Source organism: Aotus nancymaae, unplaced genomic scaffold (assembly GCF_030222135.1).
Source record: "Aotus nancymaae isolate 86718 unplaced genomic scaffold, 86718_ANA_hifiasm-v0.15.2.pri h1tg000103l, whole genome shotgun sequence".
Classification (NCBI taxonomy): Eukaryota; Metazoa; Chordata; class Mammalia; order Primates; family Aotidae; genus Aotus; species Aotus nancymaae.
Genome location: NW_026988518.1, coordinates 1,567,450 through 1,590,157, shown reverse-complemented (window position 1 = coordinate 1,590,157; position 22,708 = coordinate 1,567,450). Strand labels below are relative to the sequence as shown.

At 37.1% G+C, this 22,708-nt stretch overlaps 1 long non-coding RNA gene across 2 annotated transcripts in view; it reads right to left on the bottom strand.

The window, feature by feature from the left end:
- LOC135272056 (uncharacterized) overlaps window positions 1–22,004 on the bottom strand; it is a 73,887-nt gene extending 51,883 nt beyond the window's left edge. For both annotated transcript variants that reach the window (XR_010340162.1, XR_010340163.1), the window contains exon 1: window positions 21,886–22,004. This is a non-coding gene — a long non-coding RNA (uncharacterized LOC135272056). The remainder of the gene's footprint in view (window positions 1–21,885) is intronic.
- Window positions 22,005–22,708: the final 704 nt, after the last annotated feature.

Below are 22,708 nucleotides of genomic sequence, written 5' to 3'. Positions count from 1 at the left end.
TTGAAGAACAATAAAAAAACACTTACAGTACTATGGCTATATAAATGTGATTCACCTCAAGGCAAGGTGTAGCATACTAAAACTGCAATCACTGTTCCTATAAAAGAACAATCCTCCAGACCAAATGAGCTTTTTCATTCTGATACATTAATTGTTAAGTGCTTCATCACATTTTAGTTTCTCTCCTATCTGTACCAGGGATAACTTACACAGTTTTACCTTTTTTCTTATGTTTCTTATGTTCTCTTGTATTTCATTTCCTTTCCCTTTATTGTAAGAAGAAACATGCTTTCCTCCTCATCTCACCCATATCCAATGTTTTAATTATGCTTTATGTTTTTTACTGTATATTTCATTCTTCTTCCTGAAGTCCCTTGATTTTCTGATCTAATTGGAACCAGGTACCCTTGCCAAACTGCCATCTCAGGGATCGTTTTAACTAGATTTTTGGGTTATTTTCATGAAAATAATTTAAATTAGAAGTTAGGAGAGTTTTCTTTTTTGTCTTCTAGAATTTAATTTTTCTGATGAGGTATCAGTTCCCAGCCTAAATAACATTAGTTTATAAATGACATTTTTCTCCTTACCATTTAAACTTCTAGGACTTTTTCTTCACCCTTGGTATTTTGGAATTTCATGATGACATGTCTATTTTAAGGTATGTCTACATTTATTCTGTTCACCATGAACATTTCAATTTGAAGGCTGGTGTTTCTTTTTGACACAAGGAACTTTTCTTCTATTATCTCTTTGATAATTTCTTCCCTCTTTTTTCACTCTCCTATTCTAGAACCCTTACTTACAGGATTGTAAACCACTTGGATTCATTACCTATATGTGATTATTTATCTCACACTTTCCATCTCTTAGTTCTTTTCTCTATGTTAAGAAATAATGCCTTAGAAATTATTCAATTATATGTTTAATTTTTAAGAGCTTTTTTCTTTCTTCTAGTTTACCTGTTTTGAATAATTTTTGGTAATATCTCTTCTGAAATATTTCTCAAGTAAATTACAGTAATTGTTGATTTGTTTTGTTTTTAGTTTCATATTCTTTCTTATTTTTCTCTGGATTATCTAGATGTTTTTATCAAGTGATCTGCTAGTATGCATTCTACTTCTCTGATACACTATTGCACTTGTTAATTCATATTTGGTGAGTTTATTTTTTTAAGACGGAGGACTTGGTTTAGGCTTATTAACTTAGTTATTAACTTATTAACTTAGTTTAGTTAGTTTAGGACTTTGTAGGCTTATTCTTTTCTGCTAGGCCCCTGTTTTGAGAGTTTCATGCCCAGGTTCAGTGATTCACTACAAGGTTACACAGGATTCAACATACAATATACTTTCAGTTATGGTTGATTGTAAAATGTGAAAACATACAAAGTAAAATCAGCAAAAGGAAAGGTCCATAAGGAAAAGTGTGGTAGAAATTAGGCATAGATTTCCAAGAGTCCTCAGCAGTCATATGGGACACATTTAATCTCTCCAGAAATGACTTAGGATCACAGATGATAAGTCTTATGTGCTAGGGAAATTCAACAGAGAATTAATATCTAAGGTTTTTATTGAAGGTTGGTTAGATAAGCACACTATGGCTAGCATGTTCCAAAATTTCAGACTCTGATAAAAGAAAAGCAAGTGTTTAGCATAAATCATCTTGTTCCTAAAGTCTAGGCACAATGAACCACCCATATCAGTTAACAGTTGACTTGAAACATTCAGAGAGCCAAGATCCCAAACCCCGGCAAGGACCAAATTTGCAATTAGGACTATCTAGTGATAGTAATCTCAAGCTATCATAGTTATCTCTATACGTCACACTTCTTCTCATGAATAAGATATCTATCTTAGAGCTCTGTATTTGTGAACTGGACTTGTTAACTTTCACATTATGATGAGTAGAATGCTAGCCTTAAGTTCAAAAAGGTGGATACACATGCCAGAAAAGGGAAGAAGTACAATATCCTAGGGCATTGGCATTTACCCAGGCATCTATATTTCTCCCCAACAGTTCCTTACTTCTTTGGAGAAGAGACCTTAATATTTTGCCTATGGTTAATTGCTGGTCTTCCAGACTTATTCAGCAAAGATGTGAAAAAGAGGAACAAGAGGGAATGATGGGAAGCTGTCTTTGTTAGCTTGGGCTTAGACAACACAGACTGGGTGTCATAAACAGTAAGCATCTATTTTTCACAGTCCTGAGGTCCAGAAAGTCTAAGATCAAGTTGCCAGAAGATCCAGTGTCTGGTGAGGGCACTCTTCCTGGCTTGCCAATCACTGTCTTCTTTCATACACTCACATGGCAGAGAGAGAGAAAATTCTAGCTGTTTTTATATAAGCACAAATCCCATTATGGGGGCTTCATCCCAGTGACCTCATCTAAGCCCAATTACCTCCCAAATTCTCTACCTCTTAATACCATCCTGTTAAGAGTTTGGGTTCAATATATGAATTTGGTGGGATACAGACATCCAGTCTATATTTAGGAGACAACTAATCTGGCTCCTATTAATAGGCGCCAACTAGCAAGATCATAGTATTGACATTTTGTCTGATGGATAGTCTATCCAACTAGCAGGGGGATAGAATTGAAATTCTGTCCATAAGACTATCCATCAGACAAAATTTTAATTCTATCCCCCTGCTAGTACCCTTTTGCATGCAAATGTGTGCATTAAGCCAATCATCTTGAACCAAAAATTATGGTAAATTTTTGAATATTTTGGTCAGAATGGTTCATATAAGCAAAATTTAAGAAATCCTTTGAGTATACAGTCAAAACTACTTTGAGTATATAGTCAAAACTACAATCTGTCAACAGCCACTTCCTTGTCTCTCTCCATTATGCACAAACCTATGCTATGTTCAAAGCTCTCCAAAGAGGCTCTGCACTTTCAAACTTCGGTGTCCCTGTGCATAATTTTTTCCCTGCCTGGATTCTACCATCCTCCCTTCTCCATTTTTTGAAAATGCCCCCATGTTTCAGAAACCAGCTGACACCTCCACTTTCTCCAATGCCAACAGGCAGACCTATTAGCGAAATTATTCAAAAATTGTATTGAGTACCAGGCATTGTGCTAGGAGATGAATGTATTATCAAAGTTCCTGCCCCCATAAAACTTAAAAGTGCTGGGATTTTATTACTAGTATCACATTTTAAATTATACAGTAAATCCACACATCTTTTCCAATAAATAGTGATTTCTTAGACGTTCTAAGACTTACTTAATTTTATGTCTACAATAGCACACATATATTAGATAATGAAATGCATTTCCTTCAAAGGCAAATACAGGGCATTTCCTTTTAATAAGCATCTCAGAATCTCAAAACATTGAGAATATTCCAATCTGGTACGCATATATTTGGGTAAAATTGAAAAAAAGAGAATGACACACTAAAAGAGCATGAATACAGTGAATGATAGTGTATTCACATCTGAGTATATGTTATATTAGCTCTAAAACTTAAAAGAAGATTAAAATGCTGCCCTGCACTCCTGAAAATCTAGCTCTGACATCAATATGTATCCCAATTTTACTTTTATTTTCTGAGATAAGACATTTCTAATGTTTTATCTTTAAATAAGACATATAGCTACCTTTGTAAGTGGCAATCCAAAGCAAATGGGTTTTCTATGAGATTGCAATCATCCTTTCTTTGTTGTTTCCATTATCATTTTGATAATACTTCCACGTAAAACCAGAATTTAAAAACCTACAAACCTAAAACTGCTGGTGTTTTTCTTCTCAGTGGACATACTGAAGAGAAAAGTTTGAAAGCCTCAAGTGTCTTTCAAGAGAGGGAAATTTGGAAGGCCTTCTTATTTTTTATGTTATTATTACTTTATTTGAAATATTTTTTATCTATTTAATTTTAGAATTTATTTTAGACTTTTAATATTAGTTTACCTGAAGGACTCATTTTATTTGCCTTAAAAATACTTAGCACATTTTCATTAACTTTTTCAAAATAATCAACATGTTTCTACTTTTATAGAAGATACAGACAGAATAAATTTCTTCTTTTATGAAACTAAAATACTTGTTTTAGATACTTGATTTCAATATTAACATTCCATAATTTCAGCATAGTGATTAGTTATCCTCATGTGCACATTCTGTGTTTGAATTTTGTAAATTTTAAAAATTATTATCTTTTAACTCACTGATAGCTCTTTCTGAACCACTTTTGCTGGTTCTTCTTCATCTCCCCAAACTCTAAACACTGGAACAACAAGGCTCAATCTTTAAATTTCTTCTTTATCTTTTACACATTAGGTGAGCTTATTAAATCTCATAGCTCTAAATACTATTCATATATTAATGACTTTCAGACTTTTATCTCCTGCCTAGACTTTATTTGAAACTCAAGTCACAACATCTAACTATGTATTCAACATCCCCATTTGGATATCTTACAGACTTCTCAAATTTAACATACATATTTATACTCCTAATTTTCACCCTTTCCAATATGTACCAATAATGAAAATTTTATCATCTCAGTAAGTAACATTCTTTTAAATGTTTATGCCAAAAATTTTGGAATCATTCCCTGGTTTCTCTTTGGTCTGTTGATAACTAAATTAAAAGAGATTGGCCTCTTTTATGACAATTTTATTCTTTCTTATATCCATCTTTGCCTTGGATATAAATCCCTGGCTCAATTACTTGTAGCCTGACCCAAGGTCTAACGTTTAATTGGATGGAAAATCCAGTTAGTTAGATCCGCAGGATTTATCCAGCAGTACCACTGCTTCTACCTTGGTCCAAACCACCCTTGTCCCTTGCCTGGATTATTGTAATAGCCTCTTTTCTAGTATCCCTACTTCTATTTTGCCCTCCTAAAGTCTACTTTCTAGACAGCAACCAGAGTAATTCTTGCAAAATGTAAGGGAGATTTTTTGGCTGAATGGATTTCCCAATGATTTTCTATCCTCCTCAGATTAAAAACAAAATTCTTGCAAACACTTGCAAAGGCCTTAGTGATGTGACTCCTAGCCACCCCTTTGACTGTATCTTTATTGCTCTTGCCCTTGCTCACCACCACAAACATGCCAAGAATTGTGATGTCTCAGGGCCTTTGCATTTACTGTTTCTTCTACCCGGAATGCTCTTCTTCAGCTATTTTATTGTTTCCCTTCTTTTTGTCTTTGTTCAAATATCACCTTATCAGACCGTACCATATAAAATAGAAGGACTCCTGACCTACTACAAAAAAATAGGAACTTCCCCCACTCCTGGCATTCTCTAACTTCCTTACTCAGTTTTATTTTTCTTCTTATACCCATATCAGCACCTGATATACTCTACATTTATTCTTTTAAATCATCTAATACCAGCCACTAAGCATGAAGGTAGGGACTTCATGACTTTGTTTTGTTTGTTGCAGTAACTTTGTCATTAAAATAGTAATCTATCGAGTAGTAGATGTTTAATAAATATTTATTTTTAAAAATGAATTAATTTAAAAGTAATTAATACTGGCCAGGAGTGGTGGCTGACACCTGTAATCCCAGCACTTTGGGATGTTGCAGTGGGTGGATTTTTTGAGCTCAGGAATTCGAGATCGGCCTTGGTAACATGGCGAAACCCTGTTTCTACCTCTTTCATAAGAGGAAGAAAATTTATTTCCTTTTAACCAGGGAAGAAGGTTCGCATCAAGACATCTGTTGGTGGAAGATGATTAAGTTATCATCAGGTAGTTTAAATTTTTTTTCTTCAAATGTGATAGCAATTACAGTTTTTTGTTTTGTTTTGTTTTGTTTTTGGCAAGGAGAAGAATAGTCTGTCAGCATTAGAAATTTAAGAAGAAAATAAAGGCATGAAATAGTAGCACTGGTGAGTGGGAAAGCAAGAAGGATCATCACTTGAAATGTAATTTTGCCTTCATACTTATCTTTGGAAAATAAAAATGTCTCACTTTATATAATATAGGACTTTCTCAGTTTTAAATTTAAAAAATAGGAAATTTATGTAATATAAATACTTATCTTTGGAAAATAAAAAATCTCACTTTATATAATACAGGACTTTTTGAGTTTTAAATTTAAAAAATAGGAAAAAATAAATTTCTCATGAGTAGTTCAAATTTATTATGTGTTGGTACCTAGGTAAATATAATGTGAGAATTGAAATAAATGTTACTTTTTAAACTTAAAATATAATGTGAGAACTGAAATAAATGTTACTTTTTGAACTTAAATTTTTTTATTAAAAATGTTAATTATTCGGAAATGAGATAAACAGAATTGAACTGTAAGTTTTCACAATTTACGGTAAAAGAAAACATCAGAAATGTTCTCCATGTCAGGAGTGTTATATGTTGGTCAGAGAAGACGGGTCAGATATAATTTTTTAAAAATCGGAGTCAGAGAAGCAAGCATTATCTATGACCATCTAAGTAACTTCTAGGGAATGGAAAGTATCAGCCTCTGAACCCCAAATATTTTAAATTTCAATGGTACTCCATCCCTACTGTTGAGATAAATGTGTGAAATTATAGTCAATTACTTCAAATCTTTCCATTTGCATCAAAAGATCACTCCCACTTTATCATGGCTGTATATGTCAGAGTTTCTTACTTAGCCTAATACTATTGAAAAAATTATTCCTCTAATTTCTTTTATTCAATTCCAACATAAAAAGCAAATATGCTGATGATGCTGAAATACGTATTTTGGGACAGTCTCAAAATACATTTAAGGAGAGAATCAATTGAATCTTTAATGATGGGGATGAGAAGGGAGAGGGAGCATTTACATCTAGATTTCTGACTTGGCTGATTAGTTTGATAGGCCATGCGCTGTAATAGGGAAACAGGAGGAAAATCATGATTGGAGAGGGAAATAATGAATTAAAGTCAACATAAGCTCAGGAAATTATTCTGATAGGATGCAGAATCTTTTCTTAGAAAGTAAAGAAAAACTATTTACAATCTCTTATAAAGAGCAGAATACTAACTGAAGAAAAATTGTCATTTTTTAGTGAAGAGAAAACCAAAGTATAGTTTTGTATCAGTCTAAAATTTAACACTCAATCTTCGTTAATAAATCCTATAAATAAACCCATCAAATTTCAGCTTTGAACAATAAATAAAATTCTTTTGGCAAACCTCCTACAACTTTTCATATCCATTCACATTTTGTCCTATGACTAGGCATTTTACTTTAGATAAAAATTACTCTTCTTGTTTCTTAACAGAAACACAACCTGCATACCTCTCATAATTAATTTACATAAGCTAAGGTTTTAAATTAATGAAAGACCTTAGAAACTTTGAGGTGATGTATTACATACAAACATAATTACTGTTGAAATAAAGTTTTGGCAGAATAAGTTTACTTTCATTAATTTCTAGGAATATTAGAAATAATTAAGGTCCGACGTGGTGAAAAGGAAGAAAGAATAACAGGAATGATGGTAAGGGAGAGATCTCAAGATGTCAGATGAGCCAATTTGGGGAGTTCCTAAGTTTCACAAAGAGGTCATTATGTTCTAAATTGCTTTTGGTAAAATGTGACTATTTCTGAGGATAAACTGGGTCACTGCCACAGGGTGAAGCATGTTGTCACATGTAGTCAACAGAGAAGAAGAGGAAAGAAGGAGACTTACTCATTGGATTATCAGAGAGTTAAGACAAAGTCAGAGAGTCAAGGGAAAAGGAAACCCCCACACACAATCTCTGAGGTTCTGGAAGCTAAGGAAATTCTTATCTGTAAATTCCAGATTAGGACTCCCTCAAGACACAGAAGAGGCTTCACAGAAGGAGTGAAGGAAAATCTCTCTGCCACAAAGAAGAAAAGTAACTTTTTACTATCATGCTACAATAGACAAGTGTCCTGAACACCGGATTAGATGAGGAGTTGTGATTCATCACCATGGATCCTGATTTCTCCCACCAGGAAAGGACACAAGGGCTTCCAGAGCCAGCATGGATACCTGGATGAAGACAGCGAGATCCAAGGGGTGGTCAGCATTTCCTTGAAAGCACAGAACCATTAATTAGCAAATAAAACATAAATCCTGATTTAGTAAAGAGAAACTGTATTCAAAACGATCATTGCAGAAAGAGGGGGAAGAGACTATAGCAATTAGGGGAAGGGATTATTGCATAGCAACTCTTGGATCCATATGACCACAGAGCTGCAAGTCTCTCTGAATTTAACTTGAAAAATGTTAAGATCAATGATTCTGCAGAGAGTTAGAAATGTATTAATCTGAAGCTTAAAAGAAAAAAAAATCAAAATATACATTTAACAATTGTTGACTTATGGAAACAATTGAAACCCTTTGATGTAACTGAGGGTGAGTTTGTACAGAGAGAAGGTAAAAGACAAATTCTGAGTAGCATCAACATTTAAGGACAGGTTGAGGAAGAAAAGCCTTACAGAGTAAAGAGGACCACCCAGAAACGTAAGAGAATAATCAGGAGCACAGAGTCCACAAAATCCAATCGAATAGAATCTGTCATGAAGGAAACAGAGATAGGAATCTGTGAAATAAGAAGGTTGAATAACATTGCAGTACAGGTCACACATACTAATGAAATGGATCAAATTTTTTTACAAGAAAAATCAAAAGGAGTATTCAAAAAATATGACCACAGGGGAGAGGGGAGAGTAACTGTAGAAAATAGTACTTGATTGCCTCAGCCATGATGCAACATACCAAAAGGTATCCAGTTAGAAAATACTTAATGAATTAATGAATGGGCTGTGCCTATCCCCATTGCCTGTCACCCTAGTTGCCAGTATAGATCCCCTATACTACCTGCAAGTTTTGGTACATAATGTATCAGACACTTCCTATCAGGAATTTGAAACTCAATTAAAGTATAAAATCCATCTTTCTGGTTGAATTGCTTGTCATGGAGTATTATTTCTTACTATCCAGTGATACAAAGTATCGTGGGTAAGTTTGCTATGATACCTCATGGTTTATGCTGAGGGCACGCCAAACACCCAAAAATGATCTTGAAAGGTCTACTTTCCTATTACGGATTTCACCTTTCCCATATTTTCCTGAAAGTAACATTTAGGCAGGATTCTCCGAAGAACTTTTTAACAATTATTTATTAAATAAAGAGTTCATATGTTGGGTACTGTGAACATTATGGATGTTTATTCAAGATCTTACTAATAAATCCAGACTGTCTAATTAAAAAAAGAAAGAAAGAAAATAAATCCAAAAAACAGTTGAATTGCCAGATTCCTCTGCAGCTAGGGATGACCTTATGACATAGATATAGTTAATAAGACATAAGTGGGTGGCTACTCATTCATGCTTCCAAAAACACTATGTTGTTTTCTGATTTTGAAAAGAAAGGACAGATTGATGGTATTTCCATTTTGCTCTTTGCCTTTCCTACTTCTTCTTAACTAAAATGCAGATTCAATATATAAACGTAAAGCAGTTATCCTGAAACCTGGAGAACAGAAGCCACATGCTAAGTAAGAATGGCCAAGCGGGTAGCTAGAAGAATTATCTAACCTTGACCGGCTACCTAATATTTGGAAGGCCTGACTTCTTGTCTAAAATAACTACAACCATAATAATAACTCCTTACTTGTTAAAGCTACTCCAGACACTATGCAATCACAATAGTCAATATGCACCCAACAGATCCATCCTATCCAAGACATATTCATGGGAGGGGTATCTGTTGTTAAATGACCAATGTGTTATCTGTCTTTCTAAATACTTCTCCCACCATTCCCTTCCTGCTAAATTCCTGAAGAATGCTTCTCTTTATTTCTGTGCCTTTACACATCCAATTCCTTCTTCCCAGAACTCACTTCTCAATTTTACCCCTCACTTACCTCACCGAGATTGTCCCTATTTTCCCCATAAGTTTCAGCTTAGATGTGACCCCCATGCAAAAAACCTTATCAGACCCCACATGGATGCCCCCACTGACACACACACACACACACACACACACACACACACACACACACATACACACTCAATGGTGCCTTGGGCAGAGTTTCTACCTTCAAAGAACTTATTGTCTGTTTTACTTCCAATACACAGAATGATCATGTGAAATAGTAGAACGAAAACACTTTGTAAGTAAATCTGTATTCACACCTCAGTTTTACTGCTTACTAACCTTGTGAGTTGGGATAATTTACCTATTCCTTTTGAATGCCTATATACTAATTGGTATAGTGACTTTAAAAAACAAATCTATATTATAAGTTATTCGTGAGTACAAAATGGGATGATATATGTAAGTGCCTACCATAGTCAGCTTGCAGTAATGTTGGAATGTTGGTCCTCTTCCTCTCTCAAAATGCACCTTCTTTTTAAGTTAACACAACCTTCTGCCCATGCATTCATTTAAAGGACTTAACTCTATCAGTTGTCTCAAAATGCTCTGCTTTATACAAGTCCTTTTCAATTCCTTGCTTATATAATAAAAAAAACTATAATGTTTAAGAAGAAGGTAAAATGAAATATTTATTTAGAAATTATATATAAATATAAATATAAAGAATATGTACACATGAAAAAGTTATTATGGATTTAATTTAAACTTAGTGAATTCAGGTTTTTTATATGACAAACACTACCAATAAACTTGTTGACCGATGGAAATATTCTATACATAATTTTGGTCATGGTTACATAACTGTATAAAATTGTCAAAACTCATCAAATTATACATTTAAATTTGGTGGAATATGGCCGGGTGCAGTGGCTCATGCCTGTAATCCCAGCATTTTGGGAGGCTGAGGTGGGCGATTACTTGTGGTCAGGAGTTCAAGACCAGCCTGGCCAACATGGTGAAACCCCATCTCTACTAAAAATACAAAAAATTAGCCAGGCATGGTGATACATGCCTGTAATCTTAGTTACTCTGGAGGCTGAGGTGGGAGGATCACTTTTACATGGGAGGCGGAGGTTGCAGTGAGCCGAGATCATGACACTGCACTCCAGCCTGGATGATAGAGCAAGACTCCATCTCAAATAATAATAATAAAGTTGGTGAAATATATTGACTGTAAACTACAGCTAGTAAAGCTTATTCAAATTTTAAAATAGATACCACCTATTTCCAGTAATAGATTGGTATTTCAGATCAACCTTTCTATCAGAAAAAGTTGGACTAAGTAAGTATTCAAAACATACAAAATGTGCTTCTGTCTTCAAGGTATTTGGCAACCCAGAAATATAGAATTTTAGAGTTTTCAGCCTCATCGGAGTAGACAAAAGAGTCCATGTCCTGTACAATATGAGGGTCTAATAGGAGCACCTCATGACACCTTTCACAATAAACTCGGTTCCCAAAGGGCTACACATCTGAGTAGGAGTATCCTGGGGGTGGAGCTCTCATGTACCTACTTTCAGATCTCTTTGAATTTAGTATTTAGCTTTTCAGAATGTACAGTTCTTTGGCATGTAAATGCCAAGAAAAAGGGATAATTCAAATAACTTAAATAATAAAGATATTCATCAGGACAGACGTGGTGGCTCACGTGTATAATCCCAGCACTCTGGGAAGCCCAGGTGGGTGGATCACGAGGTCAGGAGCTCAAGACCATCCTGGCCAACATGGTGAAACCTTTTCTCTACTAAAAATACAAAAATTAGCTGGGCATGCTGGTGCGTGCCTGTAATCCCAGCTACTCAAGAGGCTGAGGCAGGAGAACTGCTTGAACTAGGAGCCAAGAGACGGAGATTGCAGTGAGCTGAGATCACTCCACTGAACTCCAGCCTGGGCTACAGAGTGAGACCCCACCTCAAAAATAACAACAAAAGAAAAGGAAACAAAGAAAGGTATTCATCAGTTCATTCTTCATACAAACCTGTGAAGTGTCTGATAAGGACACCTCTAAATATACTTAACAAAATACTTAATACTGTCATTGAAGATTTATATATTTTCCCATTTCTAGTCTGCTGCGTTCATGGTGCTGGTTTTGTTTTCAGGATAAATCTTCCTGCAGTCCCAAAATAGGCTCAAAATTTCCGGATGTCATATGCAGAATTGACAAAGTCCAGGTTTTCAGAAGTGGAACAAGGATTGCATTAGAAAAAAGAGGAAAGGAGGATTACATGTAGACAGAAGTTAGTGGGTCTTCATGTTTGAGAACTGGAGCTTCTATTTTCTTTATAAAGTAGAAGATAAAGTCACCTGCTGAGAGTAAGAAGGGAGGCTGGGCAAGCAAGTTTCAGAAGACATTTGAAATAGTCATTGCAGGGAGTAACAACAAGAGTTAAACAAAGAAACAAATTAGAATAATTGAGCATTAGTGAGGACCCAGTCAAGGTGGGTGACTATAAAATTACTTGTCATGTTCAGTGACTTGTCATGTTCAGTGATTCTTCCATGAGCACTCAGCTACTCAGGTGTGAATACTGGGAAAATGAATAGCTGTAAGGTTGGAGGCATTAAAGGCACATGCAAAAGAAGAAAAGGGGAAGAAGGGGTTTGAATATTAGAATGACTAAAATGAAGGACCAGGAAATCTAAGCTGCACAGAGAAGTATTAGGGAGAGGTAAAGTGCCTCGAGAGACGCAGAGGCAATAGCTGAAAGAATAAGCCAGAACAACTAAATATTACACTTAGGAAACACAATGCTTGAATTAGTGCATTTGGCAGAAGAACCTTTAAAATTTTTAAATCCTTTATAAACCAGGAAAACATGAATGTATTCTCCTTTTATAACAATTTTAGATTTTTCTTATGCATCTTATCAATAAAGGCTAAAGTTGCCTTTGGCCACACAAATCCCCCTCCCTCTCTGCAAAGGGAAACCATGATTTTAAAAAAGAGCTTGGAAGGCAGAGCAAGATGGCAGAATAGAAAGCTCCACTGATCAGCCTCCACCACAAGAACACCAAATTAACAACTATCTACTCAGAAAAAAACACCTTTATACGAACCAAAAATCAGGTGAGAACACACAATACATGGTTTCAACTTCACATTGCTGAAAGAGACACTGAAGAGATTGAAAAACAGTCCTGAATTGCTGATACCAACCCTCCCCCACCCCTGGCAGCAGTGGTGTAGGGTGTAGTGAGCATCTCTGGGTGCTGGGGGAGGGAGAACACAGCAATTGTGAGGCACTGAACTCAGTGCTATTCTGCTAGAGCAGGAAGGAAAACTGGATCAAACTCAGCTGATGCTTGCCCATGAAGGGAGCATTTAAATAAGCCCTAGCCAGAGGGGAATTGATAATCCTAGTGGTCTGAAACTGAGTTCCCTTAAACTCCATCACGATGGGCTATAGCACTGTGTCTCCAAGTAAACTTGAACGGCAGTCCAGGTCATAAAGACTCCCGTGTAGGTGAGTCCTCACGCTGAGCTGGACCCAGAGACAGTGTATTGTAGGGGTGGGTGGGGTGTGGCACACAATATACTGAGACACCAGCTGGGGAAGCCAAGGGAGTGCTGGCATTACCTCTTCTCTAGACCCAAGCTTTACAGCTTGAAGCTTCAAAATAGACCACTTCCTTCTACTTGAAGAGAGGAGAGGGAAGAGTGGGGAGAACTTTGTCCTGCTTCTTGGATACTAGCCCAGCCGTGGCAGGATAGGACACTGAACAGAGTCAAGAGGCCCCTGTTCCAGGGCCTAGCTCCCAGAGACACCCTGGACCAGAAGAGAGCCTGCTGCCTTGAAGGAAAGGAACCAGTGCTGGCAGCATTTATCATCTGCTAACTGAAGAACTCTTAGGCCCTGAAAAAACAGCAGCAATACCCAGGTACTACATCAAGGGTCTTGGTTGAAACTCTGAGACTTGCTGGCTTCAGGTACCAGCTTGGCCACAGTGGGATAGAGCACCAAGTGGGCTCTTAGGATCTCTGATTCCAGAACTTGACTCTTGGATGGCATTTCTGGACCTGCCCCAGGCCAGAGGGGAGCCCACTGTCCTGAAGGGTGAGTCTTAGGCCAGGCAGCATTCATGACAAGGTGACTTAAGAGACCTTGGGCCTTAAGAGAATCAGTAGTACTCTGGCAATACTCTTTATGGCCTGAGGTGGCGAGGGCTACAGGGTGAGGCACCTTTGCCTTTGGAAAGGGGAAGGAAGAGGGAGAAGGACTCTTTTGTATCGTTTGAGTGCCACCTAAGTCACAGTACAATAGAATACTAGGTTTTGACTCTAGTCTCTGACTCCTGGACAACACTTCTGGACGCGCCTGGGTCTTGGGGGAACTTGTGCCCTGAATGGAAAGACATAGGTCTGGCTAGCTTTGTCACCTGCTGATTTTAGAGCTCCCGGGCCTTGAATCAACATAGGCAGAAGCCAGGGAGTGCATACAGCAGGCCTTGGGCGAGGCCCAGCACTGTGCAGGCTTCAAGTCTGTTGCAACACAGTCATAGTGGTGATGGTCACAGGGGTGTTTGTGTCACTCCACCCCCAGCTTTAGGTAGCTGAGAACACAGAGAGAGATTCTGTATGTTTTAGAGAAAATCTGGGAAGGGAACAAGAGTATCTGGTAAACTAGAGAATTCTCATGAATTCTGTCTAAGACCATCAAGGCAGTACTCCTATGAGTCTATAAGAACCACGGTACTACTGGAGTGTCCCCTAAAGAACAAACAGCTTAGATTATAATACCAAAGTTTCTTCAAATATCTGAAAAGCCTTATCAAGAATGATGGCTATAAATAATCCCAGACACAATATACTTACAAACAAAATTCAACAATACGTTAGAAAGATCATTCATCATGACCAAGTGGGATTTATCCCTTGGATGTAAGAATGGTTCCGCATATGCAAATCAATCAACATGACACATTATATCAACAGAATTCATGACACAAAACCGTATCTCATTTCAATTGATGTTGAAAAAGCATTTGATAAAATTCAACACAACCCTTCATGATAAATAAAAAACTCAAAAAATTGGGTATTGAAGGAACATAACATAATAAAAGCCATATATGACACACCACAGCTAGTATCAAACTGAATGAGGAAAAACTGAAAGCCTTTTTACTAAGACCTGGAACACAACAAGATGCTCACTGTCACCACTGTTATTTAACATAGTACTAAAAGTCCTAGCTAGAACAATCAGACAAGAAAAACATATGAAGGGCATCCAAATTGGAAATAAAGAAATCAAATTATCCTTGTTTGATGATATAATCATATATGGAAAAACCTAGACTCCATAAGAAAACTATTGTAACTGATAAACAAATTCAGTAAAGTTGCAGGATACAAAATCAACATACAAAAAGTCAGTAAGAGTTCTATCTGCCAACACTGAACAATGTGAAAAAGAAATAAAAAAGTAAATCCAAGTATAATTAGCCACACACAAAAAAATTTAGAAATTCACTAAACTGAAGAAATGAAAGATTTCCAAAATGAAAACAATAAAACATGGATGAAGGAAATTAAAGAGGGCATATATACACACACACACACACACACACACACACACACACACACACACACATATTCCATGTTCATGGATTGGAAGACTCAATGTTGTTAAAATGCCCATATTACCCGAAGCACTCTACAGATTCAATGTAATCCTTATCAAAATACAAATTACATTCTTCACAGAAATAGAAAGAACAACCCTTAAATTTATGTGGAACCACAAAAGACCCAGAATAGCCAAAACCATCCAAAGCAAAAAGGACAAAACAGGAGGAATCACACTGTTTGAATTCAAATTATACTACAAAGCTATAGTCACCAAAACAGCATGGTACTGGCCTAAAAACAGAAATAGACCAATAAAACTGGATGTTAAGACTGCTGCCCAGCCACTTTGGGCTTCACATGCCTCTGAACCAACAGGCAAACAAGGGAGTTGGCTTGCTGGCTGGGATGACTCATCCTAACTACCAAGAAGAAATTGAACTACTACTCCACAATGGAGGTAAGAAAGAGTGTGTCCAGAATATAGGAGATTCATTAAGGCATATCTTATTATAACCATGCCATGCGATTAAAGCCAATGGAAAACTACAACAATCCAAATGAGATGGTATTACTAATGGCCCAGACCCTTCAGGAATGAAAGTTTGGGTCATTCCACCAGGGAAAGAACCATGACCAGTTGAGTGCTTGCTGAAAGGTAAAGGGAATGCAGAATGGGTATGGAAGAAGGTAGTTATAAATTTCAGCTACAACCACACGACCAAAGCAAAAATAATAAATGGGATCACATAGAGTTAAAAAGTTTCTGCCCAGCAAAGGAAACAATAAACAAAATGAAGAGACAGCCCACAGAATGGGAGAAAATTATGAAAATGAGGACATAATGTCATAAGTATAAAACAAATGTCTTTGCTTTCTTCCCTTTCTTATTCCTTTATCATGTAACATAAGATACACAGAGTTTATATCATAGTATTCAGATATCGTTAGCTTTACATCATCGCAAAATTATGGGATATAAAGAAGAATAATCATAACTCAATGACTTTACCTTCTCTTCTGGAAAAGGGGTTAGTGAATGTACAGTTGTATGCAGGACAGTGGTATCATGTTAGATGGAATTACGACTTTGTTATCGTCTTTATTTGGAGATTAAGCGTGGTTAAAGTGAGGTGACACGTATGAGCACTGAAAAGAAAAAAACTCTTGTTTTCTTCTGTACATTCCCAACACTCTCAATACTTGACTCCTGACATGGTATGTGTGTGTGTGTGTGTGCATGTGTGTGTGTGTGTGTGTGTGTGTGTGTGTTTCTACAACAAAACAATTTAATTACCCAACAAACATCAACTGGATGTCGGCTGATTAAATTCAATTCTTCTACTGTCTACTTGGAGTTAGCATCACATCCCCAGGTTAATGACTCAGTTCCACTATACTACTTCCTATCATCTCACATGCCAATTCCAAGTAGTGTCTTCTCAAGTTACCCACAATATCTGTACAACTTGGCTATAGAACATGGGTTCCCATGACCCATCCTCAGTTTTAACAATTTGCTAGAAATACAGTATTTGGGGAAAAAGTTTACTTACTAGGTTACTAGTTTTTTATAAAAAGATAAAATTCAGAAACAGCCAGACAGAAGAAACGATTAGGGTGAGGTATGGGGGCAGGGTGTGGAGCTTCCACACTGTTTGTAGGAACACCATTCTCCAAGCACCTCCACATGTTCACCAACCTGGAAGCTCTTTGAACCCCAGCCTTCGGGATTTTATGAAAGATTCATTGCATAGGCATGATTTAATAAGTCATTGGCCATTTATGATTAAGTCAATTTGCAGCTTCTTTCCCCTCCTTAGAGGTTAGGGGGTAGGGCTGAAAATTTCAGCCTTCTTATCACATGGTTGATTCTCCTGGAAACCAGGAAAATCACTTCATAAATTACAAGGGGGTTAGGAGCACTGAATCAGAGATATAAAGCAAACATTAACTTCTTATTCTATTACAATATTACAGGTACCAAGTTGACAAAGGGTAGTTTATGATGGTTAGTTGTATGTATCCACTTGACTGGGCCATGGGGTGTGCAGTCACATGGATCAAGCAATTTGATCAAGCATTATTCTGGGCCATGGGGTGTGCAGTCACATGGATCAGTCAATTTGATCAAGCATTATTCTGGGTGTGTCTGTGAGATTTTTTAAAAAGATTAACTTTTAATTCAGTCTACTGAATAAAGTAGACTGAGGAGAGGAATAGACCAAATAGATTAACATTTAAATTGATAGGCCTAGACTTCTCCCATTAATGTGGATTGCCTAAATCGAACGAAAAGTCTGAGGGAACTCTTCTTGCCTAACTGCCTACAAGATGGAATTTTGATTTTTCACTGCATTTGGACTCCAGACTGAAACATCAGCCTCTTTCTGGGTTTGAAGGCTGCTGGTCTTTGGAATGGACTACACTATTAGCAATCTTGGTTCTCAGGCCTTCAAACTCAGACTGCAATTTTGTAAGTGACTCCCTGTGTTTCCATCTTGCCAATTGTAGATCTTAGGCCCGGTCTGTCTCCATAATCACATAAGCCAATGCCTTATAATATACCTCTTTATTTATAAATATAGGCAGATAGATAGATAGATATCCTCTATTACTTGTGGTTCTCTAGAAAACTCTGACAAATACAACTAGAAAATAAAAGAAAAGTAATCTATATTGGAAAAGAAGATGTGAAACTTACAAATACAACTGGAAAATAAAACAAAAGTAATCTATATTGGAAAAGAAGATGTGAAACTATCTCTATTTATAGATTACTTGCTTTTGTTTATTGAAATTCTAAAGAATCTATTTAAATACTATGGGAAGTAACAATGAAGTTAAACAGGGTTATAGAATAAATGATGAATATTACCCCACAAGCACAGGGCACCAAAGCAAAAATGACAAATGGAATCACATAGAGTTAAAAAGTTTCCGCCCAGCAAAGGAAACAATTAACAAAATGAAGAGACAGCCCATAGAATGGGAAAAAACATTTGCGAACTACCCATCTGACAAGGGATTAATAACCAGAATATATACAGAGCTCAAACAACTCTATAAGAAAAGAACTAATAACCCAATTTAGAAACGGGTAAAAATTCTGAATAGACATTTCTCAAAAGAAGATATACAAGTGGCAAATGGATATAGGCAAAAGTGCTCAACATCATTGATCATCAGAGAAATGCAAGTCAAAACTACAATGAGATATATCACCCAAGTTAAAATGGCTTTTATCCAAAAAACAGGCAATAACCAATGTTGGCAAGGAAGTGGAGGAAAAGGAACTCTAGGACACTGTTGGTGGGAATTTAAATTAGTACAACCACTATGGAGAACAGTTTGAAGGTCCTTGAAGAAAAACTAAAAGCTATGATACAATCCAGATATCCCATTTCTAGGTATATACCAAAAATAAAGGAAATCAAGATATCAAAGAGATATCTGTACTCTCATGTTTACTGCAGCAGTATTCATATTAGCCAACATCTGGAAACAACCTAAGAGTCCATCAACAGATGAGTGGAGAAATAAAATGTATTTATACACAGTGGAATACTATTCAGACATAAAAGAGAATGAGATCCTGTCATCTGCCACGACATGGATAGAACTGGAGATTATTATGTTCAGTGAAATAAACTAGGCACAGAAACAAAAATTTCCCATGTTCTTCACTTATTTTTGGGAGTTAAAAGTTAAAACAATTGAACTAATGGAGACAGAGAGCAGAATGATGGTTATTAGAGGCTAGGAAGTGTAGTGGGGAGGAGAGTTGTAGAAGTAAGGATGGTTAATGGGAACAAAATTAGTTAGAATAAATAAGATCTAGCATTTGATAGCACAACAGGGTAATAAAGGCAATAATAATTTAATTGTGCATTTAAAAATAACTAAAATAGTTGGATTGTTTATAACATGAAGAATAAACACTTCAGGTGATAGATACCTCATTTACCCTGAGGTGATTATTACACATTAATATGCCATCAAAATATCTCATGTACCCCATAAATATATACACTGACTATGTAGCCACAGAAATTAAAAACAAAGATTTTTTAAAAATATCAATATTAAAAAGTCAATTATATGCCATACAATAACAATGAACAATCTGAAAATAAAATTAATAATACAATTCCATTTTGATAGCATTATAAAGAATAAAATATCTAGGAAAAAAATTAACAAAGTAAGTGCTAAATGTATATGCACCTCTAGGTGCACTGGTGTAGAAGTCTCATTCTGCAGATGTGGGGAGCCTTGACTCCATGGCTTGGTTGGGTGCCACCAATATGCAGCTCTCACTGGTTGAAGTTAGACGCCTGCAGCACTCCCAAGCTGTAATCACAAGCTCGTAGCTCTGTCTGTATGGGATTGTGGAGTTGACACTACTCCCATGGATCTACATTGTCCTAGTGGGGAATCTCTGTGATGGCTCTCCCCAGTAGCAGTTCTTTGCCTGAGCCTCCTGCCTCTCTGGGGCATCCTTTGAAATCTAGATAGAGGTAGCTATACCCTCATAGCTTTGCTAAGCACAGTGCATACTGCATCTGGCTTGCTGGAGCTGCACCTGGGGTGGCTGCAGAGTGCTGTGACAGAATGTGGGGAACAAAGTCTGCCATGTGAAGTGGCACCAGCGGTGGTGGCCCCTTCTTTGAAATTGTTTTGCCTCCCAGGTCCTTACACTCTGGTACTGTAATAAGAGAGATAGCCATGATTACCTCGAAAATGGCTTTAAGGTCATTCTTCCATTGTCTTGGATAATATGTCCTGGTTTCTGTTTAGATGATTGACTAATCTCCCCATTATCTGCATGAATATCACCTAGCTTTTGTTGGAATGGTTGATCCATACTGAACTCATTATGTTTGGTCACACCATTTGCGTTCTCTCCCAAAAAGCTTTCTCATGTTTTCCAGTATGGATAGGCTGATACTTTTCCAAATTTATACATTTCACTTCTGTTTTGATTAACTATTTTATCATTAAGTCATCTCCCTTCTTGCATTTTACTATAAGCACTCAATTACAAAAACCAACCATGCTGCTCCTTAAATGCTTTGCCTAGAAATTGTCCCAGCCAAATATCCAATTTTATTGCTCAAACTTCTATCTTTCACAAATGATTAGGACATGTACATAATTAAGCCAAGTTCATTGTTACTTTATAATAGGGATGGCCTTTTCCCAATTGTCCAATATCATATTCCCCATTTCTGCCTGAGACCTCATCAGAATGGCCTTAGCTGTCTATATTTCTATCATGTTCATAATCACTTAGTTGTTCTCTAAGAAGATTGAGGTTCTCTCTACATCTCTCTTCTTCTATTTCTTCATCAAAATTTTCTTTAATGTTCTGTTCACTGCAATGCAGTCTTTTTCTAGAATGTACCTCAAAACACTTTAAGCCGCTACCCTTTATCCAGTTCCAAAGTTATTTCCGTATTTTTAGGTATTTTTTACAAGAGCACTCCTACATCTTAGTACCAATTTTCTGTTTTAGTGCATTTGGGCTGCTATACCAAAATATCATAACAGGGTAGTTTCAAATAAACAGAAAGTTATTTTAAAATTTCCAGAAATTTTAATGATTTCCTTTTGGAGCCTGGAAAATCCAAGATTAAGATGTTGGCAAACTCAGTCTCTGGTGAGGGTCTTACTGGCTCATGGACAGTTATCCTTTTACTACAACATCACATGTCAGAAGAGACAAGTCAGCTTTCTGGGGTCTCTTTTCTCTTTTACAAACACACTAATTCCATTCTTGAGGACTTTGCTTTCATAATCTAATCACTTCCCAAAGACCCTGCCCCCCAACCCAACTTTCTAATATCATCACCCTTAGAGTCAGGATTTCAACATATTAACTTTGGGAGGCACTAACATTCAGACCATAGCAATGATCTAGAATTAAGGCAAAACCTTCTTACACGTGACACTAAAGGTAAATGAGAACAAAATAAATAAATTGAACATCATCAAAATTAAAAACCTTTTTTTTTACTTTAAAGGATACCAACAAGAAAGTGAAAAGACAACTCATAGAATGTGAGAATATATTTTGAAACTCCACGTCTCATAAGATACTTGTGTCTATAATCTAATGAACTCTTATGACACTGTAATAAAGAGACAAATGGCCAAATAGGAATAGATACACTACTGAGAAGATTAACAAATGGCCAATAGTCACATGAAAAGACACTCAATATCATTAACCATCAGAGAATGCAAATCAAAATCACAATGACATATCACTTCACATCCACCAGAATGGCTATAACCAAAAGAAAAACAACAAATAATATCAAAAGTGTGAGGAAACTGGAATCCTCATCCACTGTTGGTGGGAATGTGAAATAATTGTATGGCTGCTTTAAAAACCCAATCCAGTAGTTTCTGTAAAGGTTAAACACAGAGTTATGATATTTTCACAGGATTCTTAGGGGGCTGCTTTACCAGCTGGAAGCCTTTGTGTCTGGTGGTGCCTTTGCCAGAGTTTTGCTTGGACTTGCTGGGCTCCTTCTTCCCATTTGGCCTGGCAGGCAAACTCGGCTTACACTACTGGCCCGAATCCCATACCTGCAAAGGACAAAACAGTTGTGGAGTGGTGAGGGGTGCATGAGTGAGCCAGTGGTCCAGCCACTGGGCACAGCCAGGCATACTGGCTATGGTGGGGCAAGCAGTTCCAGTCACAAGCACAGGAAGAAGTTCCCTGTGAGCCTGTGACTGGATCAGGCGTACTGCAAGTGGGTTCCACTGCTGGCACCAGGGAACATGGTGGTGCATGGAAGCTTGGAGATGTCAGACACTGCAGAGCCCCAAAGAGGGTGTCAGAGCCCTGGATTGGGGAGCTCCTAGGTCTGGGCCCCGAAAGAGCTGCAGCTCTACTTTTTTGTCACCTGCGATGTGGCAAACAAGGGGCATGTTTCAGCCCTGCTTGTGTTACAGCTCATTCAGTCCCACCATTTGGTGGGTCCTAAGTCCTTGTCCCACATCCAGGAAGAATGAGGTACATGGACAACTGAAGAGGTGCTTTATTGAGCAACAGTACAGCTCTTAGGAGACCTCAAAGTGGGTAGCTTTTTTCCGCAGGCAAGTCATCCTGATGTCTGCCCAAGTCTGGCTGAGTCAGGGGTTTTCATGGGCTTCAGGTGGGAGGAAGTATGTGCTGATTGCTCTGTGGGCAGCCATGTGTGGCTGGGAAAAAGCACTGTAAGTTCTCATGTTGGTCCATGGAACTGGCAGCCTGGCCCTCAGGCTTCAGGCTGTCCCAGGCCTC